This window comes from Athene cunicularia (assembly GCF_003259725.1).
Source record: "Athene cunicularia isolate RWA chromosome 2 unlocalized genomic scaffold, athCun1 chr2_part1, whole genome shotgun sequence".
Taxonomy (NCBI): Eukaryota; Metazoa; Chordata; class Aves; order Strigiformes; family Strigidae; genus Athene; species Athene cunicularia.
In genome coordinates this window covers 7,033,642-7,055,428 of record NW_020799095.1, presented here as the reverse complement: position 1 = coordinate 7,055,428, position 21,787 = coordinate 7,033,642, and the positions used below count along the sequence as shown (strand labels likewise).

Genomic DNA, 21,787 nt, shown 5'->3' with positions numbered 1-21,787 from the left:
CACAAAAAACCCTAAAAAACAACCAAGTGGTAAACAAGCAGTAAAAACAGGTAAAAGACCCATCAGTGGAAACTAAAAGTAACTTCAGTGACAGTAAGGAAGTACCACAGCAATGTAATGGATATTAGAGAAGACCATGGCCCAGGCTGTCATCAGGAGGATGCTGTTCTGTCAGTGTTGTCAGCCAGTTTGTAAACTCTGGAAGATCGCTCACTCAAGAATAAGTCTTGCTATGTCAAGCTGCAGTCCTCCAAAAGCAGGCTTGTGGATGGATAACGGCATCATCATATTGTATTTGCTTTACTTTCATCATATTATGCAGGAAGAAACTCTTTCATGGAAATCCTGTCAGCCAGACCCACAAATATTAGTTCTGCACTGTGAGATTTCTGCAGTTGTATGTAGTTTCAAATTTATGATGCACTTATATAGGGATAGTTTTTTTGCAGGAGTCAGATTTGTCAAAATGGTAGCTGGAATTGTAAGCATAGTGTGAATATTAACAAAACAATGATATGGCTAAAAAGAAGTCAAAATTATAACAGGGAAGATAAATAATATTTTAACATTTGCTAGGTGTCATGATTTGAGCCCAAAGGGCAACTGAGCACCACACAGCTGTTCATTAACCCCTTTCCCCTCAGTGCTGGGAAGGAGGAAAAAGAATCAAAAGATTCCGGAATGGAGATAAGGACAGAAAAGGGGTCATTAGCCGATTAAGGGTCACAGGCAAAAGACGAGTTTGTTAGGGGAAGGAAAAAGGACATCACTTGAATTCAAAACACTAATGATAGCAACACTTAACAGACAGAATGGAGCAGTGAGAAGAGTTACTATATCTTAAAAACAGATCCCTGCACCCCTCCCTTCTTTCCAGGCTCAATTTTGTTTCCGATTTCTTTGCCTCCTCCCCCAGTGGCACAGGGGCAGGGGATGGGGGTGCACTCAATCCAACGCTTCTTCCTGCAAGGTGGTTGGGAATCATTCTCTGCACTCTTCCCCTGCTCCACGTGGCGTCCCTCTCACAGGAGACAGTCCTCCACAAACACTCTCTGCAGTGAGTCCTCCCCACGGGATGCATTCTTCTCGAGATGCTCTGGTGTAGGTCACCCCCACGTGTTGCAGTCCCCCCAGCACCAAACTACAACCACGGGGGCTGCTGCTTCTCACCGACTCTTGGGGTTCCTCCCGTGACCTCCATGGGTGTCAGGAGAGCGGCCCTGACATCTCACCACAGGATACAGGGGGGCTCTGCTGCTCTGGTGCACCTGCCCACCTTCCTCCTCCTCCCTTCCACTTACCTCCATGTTCACATAGGTGTCCTCCTTATAACTCCTCCTCAAACCCTCTCAGGTTCCCCTTCTTAAATACATTATTGCAGAGGCACAGCCACCACCGCTAACTGGCTTGGCCTCAGCCAGAGGCAAGTCCAACTTTGAGGGGGGCAAGCTTTAAGAAGTTTCTCACAGGGGGCCACCCTTGTAGCCCCCTCTCCTGCTACCAAAACCCCTGCCACACAAACTCAGTACACTAGGATACTGCTGATACATTTGATCTTTCATAGGAGGTTACTGAATTATGAGGATGTTGCAGCTGCACATTTCTCTATTGTTGCAGCTTCTTTAATCCGCAGTCAACCCGGGACTTTACTGGAGCTACAGTTCTTGAGAAGGTTGCATTCCAAGACTACAGGACCAGATGCCTCTAATGGCAAAATTGTCTGCCAGCTTATGTAAACCTCACATAAATTTAAACAATGGGATTCTTCTTTGCTTTCTTTCAGGGCCCAAGATGACCACCTGAACCACAAGGAAGACAAAGCACATGGGGTGTCCAGACAAAAAAGGTTTAAAGGTTGAACAAAAATTCTGAAAATACTATTTTATTGTGATTTAGAATAATCCTTCAATGTTTTTATTACATATTTTTCTAACTTATGCCATCTTTTTTCTTTTCGGGGGTTTTGAGGAATTGTTGGAAAAAAAGTTACATTATGACTGTAGACAGTCTGAGTTTGTGAATGTGATATTCTTTAGGGCTTTGTCCTGCACTAAATAGAGATTTTAAGAGTTTTGCAGAGATGGCAGTGAGTATTGTCAATATTACTCTTTTTTTTTTTTTAGGCTACTTTGGAGATGTCTGCTGCAGTGCCCAGTTTATGATTGTGCCTAGGGAAACATGAGAAACAAAACTTCAAGTATTAATTCCTGTGTTTAGTTTTTCTTTATTTTCTTTTTTTTTATAATCTTGGTCTTGCTGGAGTTTGTAAATGTGCACTGGTTGTTTATATGAAAAATTCATGCACATTTATATTATTTCAGGGTGGCAATGAGGAAGATGGAAGTGATGGAATTAGGGGATAAGAGGTATATTATTTCTTTCTTTTGCCTTTTTGACCTCAAAGTTACTGAGTGATAAAAATGAATTAAGATACCATCTTTTGTCTTTAAGGGATCTCCTGGGGTTCCTGGAAAGGAGAAAAAGGTGACGTTGGATATCTGGTAACATTTTGTTATCTTTTATTGGTCAGGGTTGGATTTAAGAACAATAGTATAGCTATTTCATGAAACTGTCCCTGTGAGAAATGTCTTTAATAAACTCTCAAGCACAAGGAGTAGACTTTGTACCGCAAAGTTATTTGCACATTTTTTGTTTGAATTCCTATCAGGAGAGTTGTTATAGGACTTCCAGCATCTGAAGAAGAGCGAACTGCTGATGAATAGACAGCAGGTATTTTGTAAATAGGGTATATACCCAGAAAATAGTTGCCTGTAGGATATTTCTATTTAAAAGAGAACTTGAGGGATAATTAGATCTGCACCTTACAGCCTTCTAGGTGGGCATTTTCTCATACTTACTGAGCAATCAAGTAATTTCTATATATGACTAATTTTTATGTGGTTAAAGGTAGATACAAAGCCTCCTACCTCTGTAGTACCCTGACAGGTTCACATACATGAGATAAGAGGGTTTTTTATTATCTGTGTTTGCCAACATCAGATAACTGTTTTCTCATAAAGCATGGAGCATCCCTGTTGCCTTTCCGCTTACCATGCAGTCGGGACCAAGATGTGAGTTAGGACTCCAAAAGACAAAGAGATACTGCCTCGTGACGACTTCAGTAGACAGCTGGAGAATTGATCATTTGTCTTTTCCCCGATGACACGCCATTTGTACAATGGCTAACTGAGGCAAAAAAACCTCAGCCTGGTAGACAGTGAACATTTTGACTTGTTCCATGTAACAGAAACAATACTCAGTGTGAACCAAGGTGATAGTTCAGGTGATCAGTTACAGTTCAGCCTCCATAATTCAATGCCTACCGTTAGGGATGGCAGACAGTCATCATGCTGGTCTGTCCATGAACAGTTTGAGCTTGCAGGAGCAGCAGCTAGATACCAGTTTCAAGTGTGGAAAACAGTACTCTCAAATAGCTGCTTGGTACCTCACTTCCAGAAGAAACTGTCTTACCCTTTCTGCCCTTGTACAGGTGCCCAGGGAGGCACAGGGCTGATTGCTACTCAGAACACACTGGTTATTCACAGACGAGGCACCATTACATTCAAAACATGAAATGTATGTTAGCATAAGCCTTTCAGTGATGTAGTCTACGAAGTTCTTTGATATTTGAAATGATTTCTGTTTCATTGCAATAAGTATTTTGAATTTATTTTTTCTTATTATTAATGTAGAATTTGAAGCTAAATTTTAGTTGGGGATAACTTTGGTGCTGCAGAGTCATGGTCTCCATAAAGCTTTTTTAGAATCAAGCATAATACACTGGGAATATTGTGACCTACCCTGCTTCTGAGGCGAGCACCAAATTTGGAACAAACTTTGCTTTGGACTGTAAAAGTCCTGTAGGTCACTCACATATGTCCTCTTTGCTGTTCTGGTGCCAAATTCCAAGATTGTCATGGAAAAGAAAAGCTGGTTTTTACTTGTTTTTTTCAGAGACCACTAAACATTCAAGTGTAGATAATATTTTTTCTGTTGTGTGCTTATACATAAAAATGCTTTTTGTCCTGAGAACAAGACTCTTAAAGCAATGTTTTCTGCAGGCATGGAATGCTTTCTGTTATTTTGGAAAGACATCTTGAATGCTTCCGTGATGTGACAGTTAACTGATTTTATATGCAGTCTTATTTAAAGATATGTTTCCCAGCAAACAATTTACCATGGGAACTAACTGCTTATCTTTATCTTTCTCTGCCAGTAATGAGCTGAGCAGCCTTCAGTTTGACTTATGAAGCATGTCTCTTGATTGAATTTCACTTATTTTTGTCAGGTCTGTCCAAAAGGTGTCCAGTTTTCTTATGGTCTTCAGTGTTTTGTGACCAGTCCTAGGTGCTTTGATTGAACGTGCTGTGTAGATGTTAATGTGTTTATTTGCAAGTGTGGTGTTCAGTGACCAAAAAGGAAAATCAATTGTTGTGCTGTGTGAGGTGGGATACAGCCACCAGTTAGTGACTAGGAATCATGTCTGACCACTTTCTTTCCTTGCCTAGTATTTGCAAACCTTTTCTTAACGAAATCTTGCATCAGAAATTTTTAAACAATACATTGTGTGTTGGCTTATGACACCCAGGACAGCTATTGTGTTCTTAACAAGTCCCTAGAGACTCCTCTCCCCCTAGCAGAATTGCCATTATATTCTAGGAAGTGGAGTCACACCCTGTTAGAAAAAACATCTGAGATTCAAATAGCTGGATCAGCAGCAGAGCAAGGAGAGAGGCAGAAGCAGAGAGCCATGGGTAGACTTTCCCGGGAACACAGGGCTGGTCACAGAACCACATTAAGAGCAAAGGATGAGTCAAACTGCTTAATCGATTAGACTTCATTTTGTCCCACTTTCTTTCCTGCTGTAATTCACCACAGGGAAACTGCCTATTTTTCTGTTAATATAATTTTTCCCCAGGAATGAATGCCACTTGGTTACACAGTTCCTTATATCTATAAAGCTCTTTGTTGCCAATAGTATTTTTGTTGTCTGACCATATATTTATTTTTGTCTGGAAATAAACTGTTCAATTTCCTCATAATCTAAAGTAGCCCATGCTAGATATGGTGTAATTTGAAGCATTTCAGTTGAAAATGCATTCCTGTATTATAGAAAGACATTTTATTCCTCTATATTCATGGCATTATTATTTGGAAGGAATCTAGTCTGTGGTCCTTCAATCTTTTCACTCAAGTTAACTGCTCCAGTTTACATTTCTCTATCACATTATGGGATAAGCTGGTGTGGGCACTGGAGAAAGCATTGCCTTTTCTGATGTCCCTTCCCCTAACAACTCCATGATCTGCAGAACAGAGAACTTTTAACAGTTCTACTCTGTGTTTTAGAATACAGATATTTAATTCACACCATTCCAATCCTCACCTAAGTCCACAGAACAATGCTCCATGTGGCTGGATGTTTGTTATTCTTCTTGTAAAAGAAATAAAGTTACTGCAGTTGTTTGACAGCTTTATGGATGGTATCCCTAGCTACAGTACCCTCACTGGTGTAAGCCCTACTTAGGACATACTCAAATCAATTTCCAGCCCCACTCCACACATTTGTAAATAACCTGAGAGATGATAGAGAGAGAAATCTCCATGTATCTGTTCTATATAGAGAAAAATGTGCTTGTCAGTGCATCCATTGTCAAGAGAACACAGAAGATCACTTTTCCTCTTCATAACACTGCAATGAGACTTGTTTGTTTGAAAAGATGCTAAAGCAATGGAGAGGGCTCTGTCTTCCTGCCTGTGAATTTTCTACACCTGTTTTTTTAAAAAAAAAAAAAAAGAAAAGATGCATGTGCTTCTTTAGAAACACATTAGTTCTTGGTCTTTGAGATCTGTTACATACAAAGGTCACATTCAGTAACAGAAGGCATCGATCACAGCTTCTGGAAGCCAGCTGTGAAGGGCTGGGAGGGTATTTCTGCCTTTGCTCTGATGTATCATCCAAACCCCACATCTGTTGATTTTCTTCAGAAAATCCTTAGAATAGTGTGGCTTTCTTCAGAATAGTGTGACAGCTGCTCTTTAGCTACAAATATGAGGCCAAAATGCTAACCTGGCTTGCTCAAGCAAAGTTCCCGTTGCTGCTGATGCACTGTAATAGTGGTCAGTATTTTGCCTCGCAAGCTTTTAAATGGCCACGTTGATGGACAGCTGCTAGCAATTTTGTTAAGATATTTTTGCTAGGTATAGAGTATAAGGACAGATAATAGTACTTGTTTGGAACTGATAGAAAAAAAAGATTGACATGATGAAGACTAGAAAAAAATGTGCCATCCCAATAAAAGTAATAATGGCCTCTGCTTTTAAAGCTTCTGCTGTTTATGGGAGGGGAATGGAGGAGTGTGCTATTTTGCAAATAGGAAACTAGGTTTTATTTACATTGACTGTCTAATCCCTGCCAAATGCCTGGATGAAAGCACTGAGTTGGTACTATAGGAGTTGATTATTGTCATCTGCAGCCAGGCATTTTTGAGAGAGGGCACTAAAGGATGTGGCAAAGTTTGGTTAAGCCAAACTCTTGTTATATCAAAAATACCTACATTGGATTAAAGACCTGGAGAAAATAGGATCATGTTCTCTGACCCACTTCCAAGAAAAGTTCTATTGATATCCTTAATTTTAACTTACAAGTAATAAAATAGCACCTACAGTTTTCTTCTGTTTAGTGTCCTCCTTTCTCAGACATTCTGTTCAACTGTGGGTTGCGGATGAATCCCAGAATCAAACAGGAAGCTTGAAGTGGAGGTTGAAGATGGTCTTACTGATATGTCATCTTGTGTGTCGTCTGGAAGTTCAACTTTTTCCTGGAAACTTGAGGGCTCCTTTCTATGGGAGAACTGTAAGGAGATACAGATAGTGGTTATGTAACCTAAAAGTTCTACAGCATTAGTGGATTTTATAAAATGTAAGTCCAACCTCATGAAGATTCTGTGTTTTTTTTCTTTTTCTCAGTTTTCTTATTTTACATTCTAGTATTTTTCTCCTTTTGTTTAATTTGGAATGAACCAGGAACTGTGGGTCTGGCAGGGGCTCCTGGAGCTCCTGGGAAACAGTAATGAAAGTAAGGTTACCTTAGTTAAATTAATGTATAAATTTGGTTTGTTTAATTCCCTCCCTTAATGTTGTTGATTTAAAAATGACTTGCCTATTCTGTTCTTGGAATCCACATCTGAAACTATTTCCCAGGCAAAGGTCCAGGGGATGTCTGCAGGATCAATCTCTTGATCTGAGTAGCAACTATGTGTAGAAGTTTAGATAAGCATTATTGTGGGGTTTTTTTGGATGGCAGATTGCAAGCACAGCCAGCACAGTATGCATGGCTCAGGCCACAGCTGCACAGAGCTTTCCAAGAGTGTAAGCTTTTTAGATCTGGACTTTTTCTTATTTGAAAAGTGTCTGTCAACTAGAAAGTTCAGGGAAACAGAGTTTTAAATTCATTTTGTTTCATCTCTTAAACCTTTAGATGTAACTTTTACTCTCTGGATAGTTTGTTACATTTGTAAATTGATAAGCTGGTATCATTTGCATAGTAAACCAGGTTGCGTTGTGTAGTTCTTCCATTAGGACCTAACAGCTCATGTTTATTTGATTTACTATCAAAAGATATTGTAAGCTCCGTGCCAGGACAAAATAGCCATTAAAGGGTGCGGGGGAAAGCTTTATATAGCCAGAGATCAGAAGAAGTGATTCAAATAAAAGTATTATAATAGAGTTTCTGTGTTCCCTTTTAAGTCAAACTTTCAGAATCATGATAAGCTGAGAATCCAAAAAACAAATGCCTCACAAAATTAAGAGTGACAATCTTTATGGTTAAAGTGTAAGACATTTGAAGTGCTTTATTTATGTATTTTAGGGTGTGTAGGATGTCTCAAAGTAAACAGTGTTAATTTTTCATAGACATAAATTTTGGGTGTCTCAGGATATACACAAAACTTCTGTTGGGTGAGATCATTCAGTCTAGTGTTTGCACTTCTAAATAAAGGATAAATACAAAGTGGCTTTTAATGTAAAAGTTGGGTTTAAGGTACCTTTTTCGCTTGCAGTCCTGAGGCTGTTTATCTGATTTTATAAATGTTAAGCAAGTAGCTCACAGGTAATAGTGTTGTTATATCTTCTTTCTCCTTTGTATATTTGTGAATGAGTGTGTGGGGTTTGTCAACCGGTATAGTCAGATAGTTATTCCACAGGATGAAGAAAATTCTTCCATGACTTTTGAAATTGGATTGTAAGACTGTAAGCTGACTTTCTGGAGCCAATGATTTTATTCTTTTAATATTCATAATTTCTCATCATTTAATAGAGGCTGTTTGACCTGACACTAGAGATGTTTTGTTCTTTGGTTTGGAAATCATATTTTCTTTGAAAAATCTAGTTGTATCTCCATATTATGTATTCCTTTCAGTCTGTATTTAGAGAGTTGAAAAAGGACCTTCAATACAATATTTCACATTTCCTTTGCAGAACCTCAGTTGGAAATTCATGGTATCCCTTTAACCAAGTGTGACTCAAATGACTATGGGAATGGATTACTTAACTATTTATTTTTAATAGGGACAACCTAGTGATCCTAGACCAAAAGAAGAAAGAGACCCATATGGTTTGCATGGAAGGCAGGCTTGTACTTCTATTTTTATCCTTATGCTGCTTATTTTGACTACACCAGACCTAAAGCAGAACACTTGTCCTGTCCTCTCCTGAAAGACGTGTAACTTTAGAAGAATTTCAGTTTGGTCAATTAAGACCTGATATTAAGTGCAATAACAGAGAGAGTATAGCTTTTATTCTTTCAGAATAACTGAGAGAATATACATTTTAAACTAATTTTTGCAGTGAGTCTCCTAACAATTATATTGCAGTTATTCTGAATGAATACAGATGTGAATGATGAGTGCAACTATGATCCCAAACCTTTGGTACATTCTACTGTAATATTACAATATTTCTATTAATAGTATTGGGAAGAAATATGATTTGAGTTAGTAATTAGAGAATGACCAGTTGCTTTTAGTTTTGAGTTTGAAACTTTCTGATATTTTGCAATATGGTTCTACTTGTGCTGGTTGTGAAGAGAGCATAAACAATAGTTTGACTGGTTTTTAGTAGTAATAGTAGTACAAAAAAAAAAAAGGTTTCTTTTGGTTTCATAGTTTTCTGAACATAAAAAGCATAGTTGATAATTTATAAAGTAAGATAACAAACTAGCTTGTTGTGTGTTTCTGTGTTTCTAAATCCAGGTAATTCATTCTGGCAGTTGTTATTTAATGAGGTTGTGTTTGATACATGCCAACCATTAATATCCCTATGGGCTTGTTATGGGTTTTAGGTTTCTTGTATTGAAATGCCAAAATACATTTAGCTTGGAAAAAGATCTTTTGGCCCTCCTCTGTTTTGCAGAAAAAAGTGGTATTTATAGAACTTTTTGATAGGACTTGTTTTCCTAATAGGAAGTCCAAGGTTGCTCAAAATATTACAAGTGGAGGATTTCCTTCAGTTATTTTATTAAGTAATACAGTAATGGCAACTGAGCGAAGCAACAAATTCTATCCCATGGAAAAACACAACACTTTTTTTTTTTTTTTTGTCCCAACTCAGATTACAACTTTAAAAATCAGGCTTTCCAGAAAAAGAATGAAACTGTTTTTAAAGCTGAATGTGAAGTAAAGAGACTAAAACCAATTAAAATTCTGGATGATCAAATTGCATAAATAGGACTGAGCTGTGAAATTGGTATTACACATTAGGCTTCAGCTAATAAGGCTGCTTAACCTCTATACTCCCTGTGGATGCAGAGCTATGGCCACAGCAAAAGCAGAGTCATTCTGCTGAATGTCATGGCTTGGAGACAATGTGGGCAAGTTGCGTGCCAGATCTCTGACCCACATCTTCCTGGTAATGGCTGTTTGTGTATGGAATAAAGAAGAGTAGGGATGTGTGTGGAATAAAGAACAGTAGGGATGTGTGTGGAATAAAGAAGAGTAGGGATGTGTGTGGAATAAAGAAAAGTAGGGAGTGCCTCATGTCCTGATAGTTTGCTGACTGATACATATTCCCCCACAGATGTAGAAAATCTGACAGGTACTTGTTGATATCACCAGACATTTTCAATGTTCTGTGCACAAAAATTGCCTGTTAATATTTTCTCCAATATTTTTACTTACACAGTAATTAGGGAGTGATTAGAAGTTTTCGTAAATAAATTGAACTGCCAACTCTTCCCTGTTCTCATGGGAAATCAATGTGTGCCTTAGTAAACAAGTAGATAAATCCCATACTGGAAGCAGCACACTTCTGCCGTAGAGAAGGTATTATTTAGAGAGAATACACCAACAGTATGGTTTTGGCACATTAGAGGGAGAAGTTTTTTCACTTGTGTGAAACAAGATGTTGCATGTCTTTTGTTATGATGCCACATTAAAGTAACAGCTGTATCTCATTTTCTTTTTCCCTGATACAAAAATCATTGGCTGGTCATTGTGTAGGTTTGGTTTGGGGTTTTTCATGAATCCATGACTATTTTTTTGTGTCCAATCTTTCATATGCCTGTGTTTCAGTGGAAAAATGCTGTTGTAATTTCTCGAGAAGTTTGCATTTTTATCAGAAGACCCGTTTTTCATATTTTAATTACCTTTTTTTTCCAATTAACCAGGGTGAAGCTGGGGATGAGGAATTGCAGGGGAACATGGACTAAAAGGGTATAGAGGCAGAATGGCAGGCATCTTATCATTTTTGTTCTTTAATGGATTTTTTTTTCTTTAAACAGGCTCCTCCTCGATGTGCTGATTGCACATGTTGATTTTTAGGTGTTATGTCTGTCATTTTCAAAGGCTGCTAATGTTGGCCGTGCTCTGTCACTGTGTACCTAACACTAAACAGAAGCAATGACCATTTCTGAATTTCCTGTTGCTGTTACAGTTCATTTTCCTTTAGTGCCTTTTAAATTAAAAAATCGTTCCAGAAGAATTTTGCTGGTTTAAGAGAAGTGTGATGATCCCATTTATTCTCCATCAACTTTTTTGTCCTGATTTTTCTGGCTTCTTGTGAGTTTCTTTCTCCCTTTTTTTTCCCAAAGCTGAATATTAACTTCAGATCTCCTCTGCTGTATCACAGGCTAATGAACGCTGGCTGCTCCCTACAGAAAGGAGAGCTTGTAGCTGTGGGTGGTAACAAACCAGGAAGAGTTCAGTCCCACTGAACACTTTACTCAGCACTGCTTTTCCAAAAATGTCAGAAATCAAACAAGGCTCTTGACATCAAAAGCAAAGATGTGCATGCGCTGGTTTTATTCTGAGGATTGTATTTCTAAATGGGCTTTGAACATATTGGAGAAATAATACACTTAGCAAAAATGAGCTGAAATACTAGAAGAAAATGGGTGTTTTGATGCTATCCAGTTTGTTCATCTGTTAAAAGTAAAAATTGTGTCAGACCTGATGCTCTTCTTTCTTATTTTTCATTTGCACTGTCAGTGGAACTTAAGCATGTAGCAAATAAAGGAAGAAGAAAGGAAATCTGCTGATTTCCAATAGAAAATATAAATTGCCTGTGTATGTTCTTTGAATAACACATATGTAACATGCTACTATTCTTAGGGTATTCCAGGATCTGCTGGTCTGGAAGGCAGTCCAGGAGACAGGGCATCTCCAGGACACAAGGTAAGACCTAGACTCAATATATTTTGCTGTTACTGGAAAATACATTTGTTCTTTTTAATTTTGAAAGGAAACTAAGTAATGAAACAAAACATTTTCTTCCTGTTATGGTGGTCTGGAGTAGGAATATGTGCAGTGTCCTCATGGTTCTGATGACTGCCATTGCTGTGTTGTTCATATATTGTAAATTGCATGACTGTTTTACAGTGTGAATTTCCATATTTTATTAAATAAAAAAGATTGAGAATTCATCTGTATGTAAGCCCAAATCAGGTACTTCAGTATGCAAATGGCTAATTGTCTATCTATAAATGTAATTTTCGTAAATCACCATCTAAATGCCTAGCCTTCTGCATGTTTGGAAAGTGTCCCTGACTCATAGTTTAAGCCTCTCCTTTTAACTAATGCAAGGGACAATGCTTACTGTATTTTTTGGCTGTCAGTGGCACAGTAAATTTTGCAATTACGTGTTTCTAACAAACCCTTTAGAAGAACCATTGTGGGAGTTCAGTGTTGTGTATCTTAAGTCTCAGATGAAAGAGGCTCACTTTAGAAATATTTATTCCCTCTTCAACATTCAGTGTTGCAAATTCAACATGGTATAGAAGAGACATTGGGTTCACTTTTCTCTCATTACTTTTTACCACTGCTATGAAGTCTGCAGCTCATGCTAAGCTGAAAGTTTCACTGTACATCTTTGTCAGATAGGAAATGATATGCTGTGAATTTCATACATCTTCAAAATAGGATTGTAGCTGAAATTAGCTGTAACTGCCATGTAGAAAAATTCCTCAAAGTACTAGAGGTCTGTACTTGCAAATAAAAATACTGATCTTTTCTCACCCTTACTGAAGTAAAAATGTACACAGATAAAAAGTAGTGGAAACCTTCAGTTCTACTGTCGATTTTCAATATCCCCAAATCATGGTAGACATTAATAAAAAAATATAAAAATCTATAATGCAATCAGCCCTTGGATTTGGTAGTTGTTGGGTTTTTTTTTGTTGTTTTTTTTTGTTTTGTTTTGTTTTGTTTTGTTTTGTTTTTTTTTTATATTAGTAAAATATCTTAGCAATTAAGTGAGATAAAGTTAACATTACTGTAATATTTTCTCCTCTCCTCTCCTCTCCTCTCCACTCCCCTCCCCTCCCCGTCTTTTTTGTTGTTGTCCACAGCCATGTGAATTCATTGACTACATCTGCAAACAGAGCTGTAAGCGTTCAACCTTGCTTTGATATCGTAAGCTCAAGTATTACTACTTGCTTTCTTCCCTGTCTTATTAATATTGCACTGGTTCTGTGTTCAGTGTGTCTGTGAATTTATGGTCTTAGCAGTCAGGTGCTTGAAAAATTAATTCAGGGCCCAGAATGTAAAACATTTTTGTCATTTTTTTAGAATAATTTCTTTTTCCAAAGTTACTGTAATATAATTTCTTAGAAACATGAAGTGTCTCGGTATCCAGTGGTTCCATTTACTATGAAGTAAGTCTGCATTATTTTTCCCTAGTATAGCTATCCTAACTTCTTAGAAATGACCATGCCAAATAGTGGTAGTTTCTACATCTAATGGTATATTTATATCTCTAAACTCCGGTAGAAACCCCTCAGTCAAAATGTTTGGCCTAGAGCAGGGCCAGGTCCTGCTTGTACTTTACTTTTACTCTGTTCTCCAGTAAAACCAAAGGGAGTTTTGCAAGCATACACAGCAGTGGAAAACATGCACCCTAAGTCACTGAAAGTCTTAAAATCTGCAGAACCAGGGAAACTAAATTCATTGTATGTTCCACCAGTGACTTCTGCTTTTATTTTTAAAACTCTTCAGATGCAAAATTTTTCAATTAAACTTTCTCTTTCTTTAGCTTGCCAGGACGGTGAGTACTGCTTACTCCTGTGTTACTGTTACTGGATAGGCAGAGTGGTGGTGGTCATCTGTCAAACTGACCTAGCAGACATCTCATAAGTTGTGAACTACTTTGCCTTTGTAGTATTAGGCTCCACTCAACCAAACATTCTGAGTTGTGTGTTCCCTTCACGGAGGTTAAATCCTATGTTGAGAATCAGGTGTTTACTGAATTGGAGCTTTAGTTTTTTAATCCATGTGTAGGACTAATTTAGCTACCTAAAATGCAAGTCACCAGATGCTTCCTCTGCAGTTTATCTCTCTCCACTAACGATTCAGTGAGAATAAACATCGATATTCATAACTGTGGTTGCATCTTTGGATGCTACAGTGTGTTGTGAACTGTTCATGTGAAGGTAGGTAGGAGAAACTGAACTGAAAAGAGCATTTAAAAGTCGATGCAGTTCCCTCAAATCTTTCAGCTATCACAGATTTCTATTTGCAATAAAGGTTCACAGACCTTCTTAGTGCCTTGTATCATTTTGTTTCACCAGTATTTGATTTAACCCCATTGGTAAGTATTGTTGGCAATAGCATGAGTTCCCTCCTTTGTCATTTTCCCCTATTATCTATGTGGTGGTGTTCAGTTCCTGTGCATACTCTTTTTTGTTGTTTCTTTCTACTTGTCCCTGAGAGATATAGCTAGCTTTATCCTTCTCTGACCCTTCATACTTCTAATTATCTTGCAGCTTCAGCACTGCAGATTATTTTTCTTCCTAGTCTCTTCTGTGACCTTCTTTACTGTTCTTGACTTCACTCCCATCGGTTCCTCCACTGCTTTACATTGAGCTGCCAAATAATTTTATCACACCCATTAATTAAAAACTTTATTTTCTTTATTTGTTATTATTTCAATACTGCTCTATTTTTGTTTACTTTCGGGTTTTTTTCCTTCCTAACTATCCTCTTTCCATTATGGCTCAACATTCCTCAGTACTTGCTGTGTTCCATGCCTAAATGTTTCTGATAGTCGTTATGTATAGGAAATTATAATGGACTTTTGTCCTGCACTGAATTTGGCTAGAATGGTGAGTATTCTCCTCCCTTCATGAGTGCTAGATAAATTATCATCTTATTACTGTAGCTATGTACCTACTATAGCCTGTGGTTTTTAAATTACGTTTTTCTTCATGCTGCAGCCGATTATTTTCTTCAACATAATTTCTGCTTTTAGATGTAATATTGTGGCTGGAATAATTACAAGATGAAAAGTGTTTTACTCCAAAAGTGTCACATGCATTATCAAATATTAACAGTGCTCCTAAGAATAATAATAGCACCAAATGAGTATCTGAGCTGTATGGCAGTACCTGACTTAGTATAGGCCTACACTGTGCTCAAGAGGAGCTTTTAAAGGGAATATTGTGAGCTGGAAATACAGGATACTTCTATGCAATCCAGTGCAGACTGTTGCAAACTCACTCCGAGTTCTGCTTCTGCAAGCACACCCAGCAAGGGGGGCACAGACTGCAGCAGACTCACATCCCACTGGTTCAGAGTGCAGGTGAATGTGGAGCCTGTCAGAATTTGGACAAAACCTAAGATCATTTCTGCTCCTAGCCCTGTTGTTGTCCTGCTTGGGTGATGCTGGAAAAGCCACTTCTACTCTCTGTGCTGCAGTCTCTTCATCTGTAAAATAGTGCTAATATAATTTAGTACAATTTTCCAAATATCATCGTAAAACCTCTCTGTAAGAATGAGCAATCTGTACTCTTCTGTGCCTCACCTCAGTATAAAATGGGCAGATTTTTGCCTGGCTCATTCTTTTTCTTTGTGCACGTATCAAGAGCAGGATGTAGTTTAGCATTATATCATTTTATGTATGTCTTTTACGTGCATCACTCTCCAAGTCTGAAAATCAAGGAAACAAAATAATTTGGGGGTGTTTTTTGTTTCCTAGGAAAACTGAAATGCCCGATATATCCAACACAAATGGTGTTTGCCTTGGACACCTCTACGACACTCACCCTGAGACATTTGAACTAATGAGAGAGGTTATAACAGTGATAGTGACTGCCAGAATCAGAAACAGAAACTGCCCAGTGGGGAGCAGAGTCACTGTTGTTTCCCACATCTCGGTTGCCCAACACCTGATCCACTTCACAGAGTTTCACAACAAGAATAAACTACTCAGCACCCTAAAAACCATTTCTTACCAGAGATCCTCCAGTGAACAGGAACTTGATGTGTGATGAGATTTATCCCAAGAATGTTTTCAACAGAACTCTACAGGGTCTTAATGTGAGAAAAATAGCTGGGTTTTTCAGCCATGGACCAGCTGCAGATGCATCTTCTGTTAAACAAGCTGACCTGGGGATGAGTGCAGTAGAAACCATTTCAGTAGTTAACTGCTTTTGAAAATACACCCCATATCTCCCAAGCTTTCCTTGTAAGAAATTTCCTAAACTTTTCTGCTTTATGCTCAGTAATGTTAGTTTCAAACAAGAAACCTTAAATGTACTGGGTCATGCTTATCCCACATGTAATGTTATTGAGCGTAGTGACTCACCTGTATCAAACTTTGATCCAAATTCTGCACACAAATACCTGTCAGTTAGTCTTTAGTGATGCTAATGAAAGGTGTGGAAATACTGGAGGTTTTATAAGAATACCTTAGCAGACCCCAACAAAGATAATGTGTGCAGACCATAAAAAACATGGGTTACTTTGTAGAGGAGAGATTTTGTGGTCAATAATTTTCTGATTAAATCATCCGTTACAGCTCTAATATTTTGGAACTATTCCCATCTGCTTATAATCCCGTGAAGCAGATAATGGAACAATAGGTTCTCAGCTCTCTAGATGCTGCACTCCAAAACAGTAAAAACTCACGGAATGTGTTTGGTAAAGAAACCTTCAATGTACCAGAAAGCCTTGTACAATAAAGGGCTAGGTGCAAATTTCTTGTTTTACCACTTGGCAAAGAAGCTACCAAAAGAGGGTGGAATGATGCAAAATTCTTCTAATGCGTAATAAATTATTGAGTTAAAACCACCTCTTGTTCTTTATACTAACATTTCCATAGCTTTTAATGTATAGGAAATATGTGTAGCAATAAAGAGAAAGCAAAAAATCAAAGAACTAAAATAGTGAATGCTAGGTGAAATGCTATTAATGTCTGATATTGGCATGTTTGCATGCTCAGCTTTTCCAAGAACTAGCCATAGGAATAGTTAAAAGATAGCAACAACTGTCTGTGGTTTTCTTGTTGCCTGGACTTCAGGAGTCAACTCTTATGAGGATAAAAATGTAGTAGTTTTAACACTGGAGATTTCTGAAGAAGAAAATTCTTCCAGTGCACCTGGAGCATGTTCTATGCCTCCTTCTCATGGACCTGTTAGTAGCCATGTAAATGATCTTCATCAAGGGGATAAATGCAACATTAGTAAAGAACATCCACTTTCTCTGCCAAGGATACTAGAGATTCTAAAAACAGTTCCTCAGATTAAAAGGCAAGCCTTATTTTCTAGGCCAATGTGACTTGAGAGCTTTTACTGGGGCTCCTTTTCACCATCATTTTGGAATGCTCTTTCCTAGAAACAAATGCAGTGTGAATAGTGAAGGAGTGTGGTCATCTCTCCCAAGGTCTGTATGTTGTGCTTTCCTGGCAACATATTTCAGAAGCTGTCTCTTCAGTGGCAAATGGTTCATGTACTGGAATTTGTTTTTCTATGAAGTAATGCTGAAATGAGTTTGCTGGCTTTATCTCAGAGAGTGCTTATCTTTTAGTTTAAGTCTCACTTTCTTACCTAGGATCAACACAATTAAAGATTCTTCTCTGCCTATTCCATTATCTCTTTGCTTCCAAGTTTCTTCCCTAACTGTAAATCAATCGTCCTGACAGTCACTTCTGCAAAGGAAATGAGATTACATACTTGGAGACACAAAGTTAGGAGTAGACTTGTGATTGTTGTTTGGATTTTCAGTATTCTGGAATATGGCAGACATTGGCTGGAGGTTTTGTCACAGAAATATCTATGGCAGTTCAAGGTTTGTACTCTTCTTGGTGTTTGGGGAGGTGCCCTAAAACCCCTGAAATGTATGAACACAGATCAATATGTATGGAACGCTGTAAAAATAGAGGGGGTAGTTTCCTAAAACCTTGGGTTACCAGCACTGTACTATCTTGCTAAAGACCCTTAGGTGGATGTTGTATATGTATAAACAGGCCAGTGCTAGTGATGTATGAAGATGTACATCTCCAAAGTACATCACATCTCTGTCTAGCATCATCTTTCTATCAGTTGCGAAGATGTTCATGATCAAGAATGCCAGTAAGTCCTTCCCTTGTTGCTTCTTTCATGGGCGTCTGGGAAGTTAAATGTGTGAAGGATCATTCTGAAAAAGCTTTTAAGAATGTGCTCTGTCTCAAGGCTGTGTGCCTGCCAGGTGTCCTGTTTTGCTTTGTGCTGTCTCATGTTGGATGAGGTTCCCTGTTGGGAGGAACTGGGTGAAGAAGGAATGGTGTGGAGCTGCTGCTTCAAGAAAAAAAACCCTGTAAAATGCCTCTGCTCATCTGCTCTGGTACAGACCAATCTTCTCTTAAGTAGATGTGTCTGTCCTACCTATGAGCAGATGTACATTCACTTTACTAAAGATGTTCTCAGGAACATAAGTAGCATTTTGCCACCTGATATGCGTTCCTTTTGTGATGTTATTGCCCGTTCTCTGACACTTTTCTAGAGCAAATGGATGAAAGGCTGATAACTAGGCTTCTGCCATCTTGCCTTAGGAGCACAGTGCAGGGAAGGGACCCTGGGAAAGGCTTACTGTGAGACGGGGCATCTGACCCAGTTCATGCACCATTTTCAGAAAGGAGAAACTGTGAAACAGCATGAGCATAGGAAGCCCTTGGTGCTGGAAGACATAGCTCAGCTGAGTAACTTGGCTACTTAGTTGGATGTTGTGGCCCACATTGCAATGTCTCCTATTCATTGTTGCGGTAACTGTATTAGAGTTACGTTGTTAAAGTAGATGGCCCTTATCACTGGTGACTTCAAAATCTTCAAGACTACAAACTTTTTCTTTGAAAAGTATGAGGTGAATAAGTGGAGTCCATAGAGCAGCTAATGAAAATTTAAAACCTGTTCTGTGTTGGTTTCTGCTTTTTTCTTATATTTTAAGTAATAAAGTTCCCCATTATTAGAAGTCACATTGCTCTTAATAGGGCATTCTGTACAAGTAATGCAGGTACACTTTATTGTCTAAAATAAATTGCTATATACTGCAAGTTCACTAAAGTATGGAATAATTTTGACTATTCTGCTGTTTACTTTCTGAAAGAATGTTATACTCATCACATGCTGTAAAGAAAACATGTTAGAAAGGATTTCATAACTGTAGTGCTTCATTTAATACTGCCAAGTGGTCCTATAGAGAAATGTGATTTGTGTATTATAAATGTCCTAGGAAATCACATAATTTCATTTCAGACACAAAGGTCCAAATTCAATGACATACACTTGGCATTAAATAATATGTGATGGAGTGAGGGTGTATTTCTATGGAATAATGTAAAAAAGATTGTGCAACTATAAACATGGTGTTGAGAGCAAATTATTCTTCTGTCTGGTGAGGAATGAACAAAAAGATATACGAAAAAAGAATTGTGAGCAAGACATGGAAGATTTTTACATTAAGAAAATGGAGTTACTGATTTATATCATGTTAATGTTCACCAAACAGAATACATGACCTTGCAGAAATTATAATACTGCTACGTAAGAAGGATTTTATGAATTTAAAGGCTATAGTTCTTTCTTTCTTTCCTACCTTACAAAGTGAAACTGTTGTTTTAAAATTGATTAGGTTGTGTTTCTCTAACATGCAGTTGAAAGTCATGGAACAATGTCCAAGGTTATTTTAACCTATTAGGTTTTTATTATGACTTGCATAATTAAATAATGTTATCTGGGAAAAAAACCTTCCATGTCACACATAGTCTATTAAAAGATTATATTAGGTACAGTGGGACTCATGGAAAACCCCAAAGGGGGACTGTGTTTCTCATTTAAACTGAAATATTTAGTCCCATTTCTGTGGTTTCTATTGCAGATGAGTTATCTGAAATGGAAACCTCTTCCATAAGTGTGAGGCTCAGCTTGGAGGTTTACAGATGAGAAACTGAAGCTTACTGAATATCTCTGTTCTTGTGCATATGCCTCAGGCCTCCTTATGAGAGCAAGCCCACCAGGATCTAACCTGCCACTTCTTTGATATTCACTAGATTTGACTTATTTCCTAAAACATTCATTGTCTTAATCCAAAAACATGTGACTTCTTTTTAAAACCAATGAATTAAAAAAATCACTGTAAAAGGTCATGTAGCTTTGTTAAGGTGTATGTACGATGGGATCCAGTACAGATTTAAACTTTGTTCACCTTGCAAAATCTTCACAAGGTGCCAGTGATTACTGCTGCTGCTTCCTCTGGGTGAGAAGTCACATCCTAGGCAGATGGGAAGTTTACCGTCTTTCTCCCTTCTGTAAATGTGAGGAAGTTCATTGCAAGTTTTATCTGTTAGAACAGAGCAAGTGGCGTGAGAGGGCAGACCCAGGGCACAGGCAGAACAAATAACTAACGTTGGTGTTTAAAATCTTTCTGTAAGGAAAAACAATAGTTGTCCAGACACAAAGTTCATAAGCAAGAATGGAGGTTATCCAAAAATCTGGTACCAAATGTCCTGGAAGTCTCCCAGGGGTTTTGGCTCAGACAGAAGATATTCTGGTCATTACGTTCCCTGTATTTATGCCAGTGAACTCAAAAATACTCCCTTTGTTTATTCTGAAGGGAAGACTTGTTGGTGTAACTCCTGAAAGGTGAACAGATACAGAGAAAGGAAGGAAGGAATGAAGAAAGGAAAAGAAAGAAAGAGGGAGGAAGGAAGGAGGGAAGGAGGGCGGGAAGGAAGGAAGGTTTTTGCTTCCCCAAAGTAACCACAGCTCTTGAAGGTGTTACTGGTGCGGATAAAGCTCTAACTGTTGTTTATCATCACTTATCACTGTCATTTCTTTTAAGCTGTGAGAGAACCCAGGCAGACATACCCATTGAGGGGTTTGTGCCTTGGCACAAGGACACAGGAAGGCATGGAGCTTTTGTGGATTCAGACAATTAGTGCTATAAAAACTATTCTGATCTCTTTCCCATGAGGTGCATAAATATAGATATCTAGCAGAACCAGGGTGTCTGTAAGATAAGGAACTTCGTTTTTAGGAGGATGACAAGGATCTGTGCAGTTTCATGTGTATGTCAGACTTCACTGGCAGACTTTATTACAGTTTATGCTCAGTTTAGTAATATATAATAATGTATGGAAACAATAAATATGTATAAATATATATCTAAACATGGATAGATGATCATGAAATATGTAAGATTTTTGTCAACAACATGATTTGATTTCCTTTTGTGTCCATCAGTATCTTTTAAAAATATTTGAAGAAGAAACAGCTATATTCAAATCCAAGTGTTGAAGTAATATTTTTAGGAGGACAAGAAATCCAGTATCAGAAACCCTTGGTAGTGTTTTAGATAGGTCCCAACTTTGCAAGAGGTTGCTGCATGTGAGACACACAGCCATCAACTCAAACTGCTTAGTTTGCTTTTTCTGTAGGTAATTTTTCTGCCTGAAGCTTTTGCCAGACATTTTGACCTTGTTAAATACTTTACATATGAAAATCTTTGTATGTCATGCATTGTGTCACACTCTGCGAATGCAGAATTTTCACTGGGATCTGTCAACTGAGGATCTAGCATAGATACAGACAGATAGGAAGTCTTCTGATTGTTTCACAATAGCGCCAGAAAAATTATTTTATCTCATTTTAGGTCTTAATTAGGAGCAAGTCTATATAAGATTACCACAACCGAGGTGGGTGCAGTGTCTGCTGTGCATCCCTCTCCCCCCTCACCAATGGGTCTTCTGGGCCAAGTTTATATGGTAAATTTACACTTCATGAACAGCAAGAAGTCATAGAGCACATACTCAGCAGTACTTACCTGTTGTCTTTTTTTTTTTTTTCATAGATGGATGACTCTGGGTTGTTTCAGGTGCTAAATGTTCATGGTGGACAATATAATGAAGCATTGCAATGACTTCAGCTCTGCACTTTGTGCTTTGGTGAGACCAATACAATATTCTGAATTGTCATTAAAGGACAAATACAGTATTATGTAGAGTTGCCTAGTGAAGAGCAGTGAGATAAGCAGGACGACTGAGGCATTCC

At 38.1% G+C, this 21,787-nt stretch overlaps 1 pseudogene; it reads left to right on the top strand.

Annotated features, from left to right (window-relative positions):
• LOC113476892 overlaps positions 1-21,787 on the top strand; it is a 51,800-nt pseudogene that overhangs the window by 21,466 nt on the left and 8,547 nt on the right.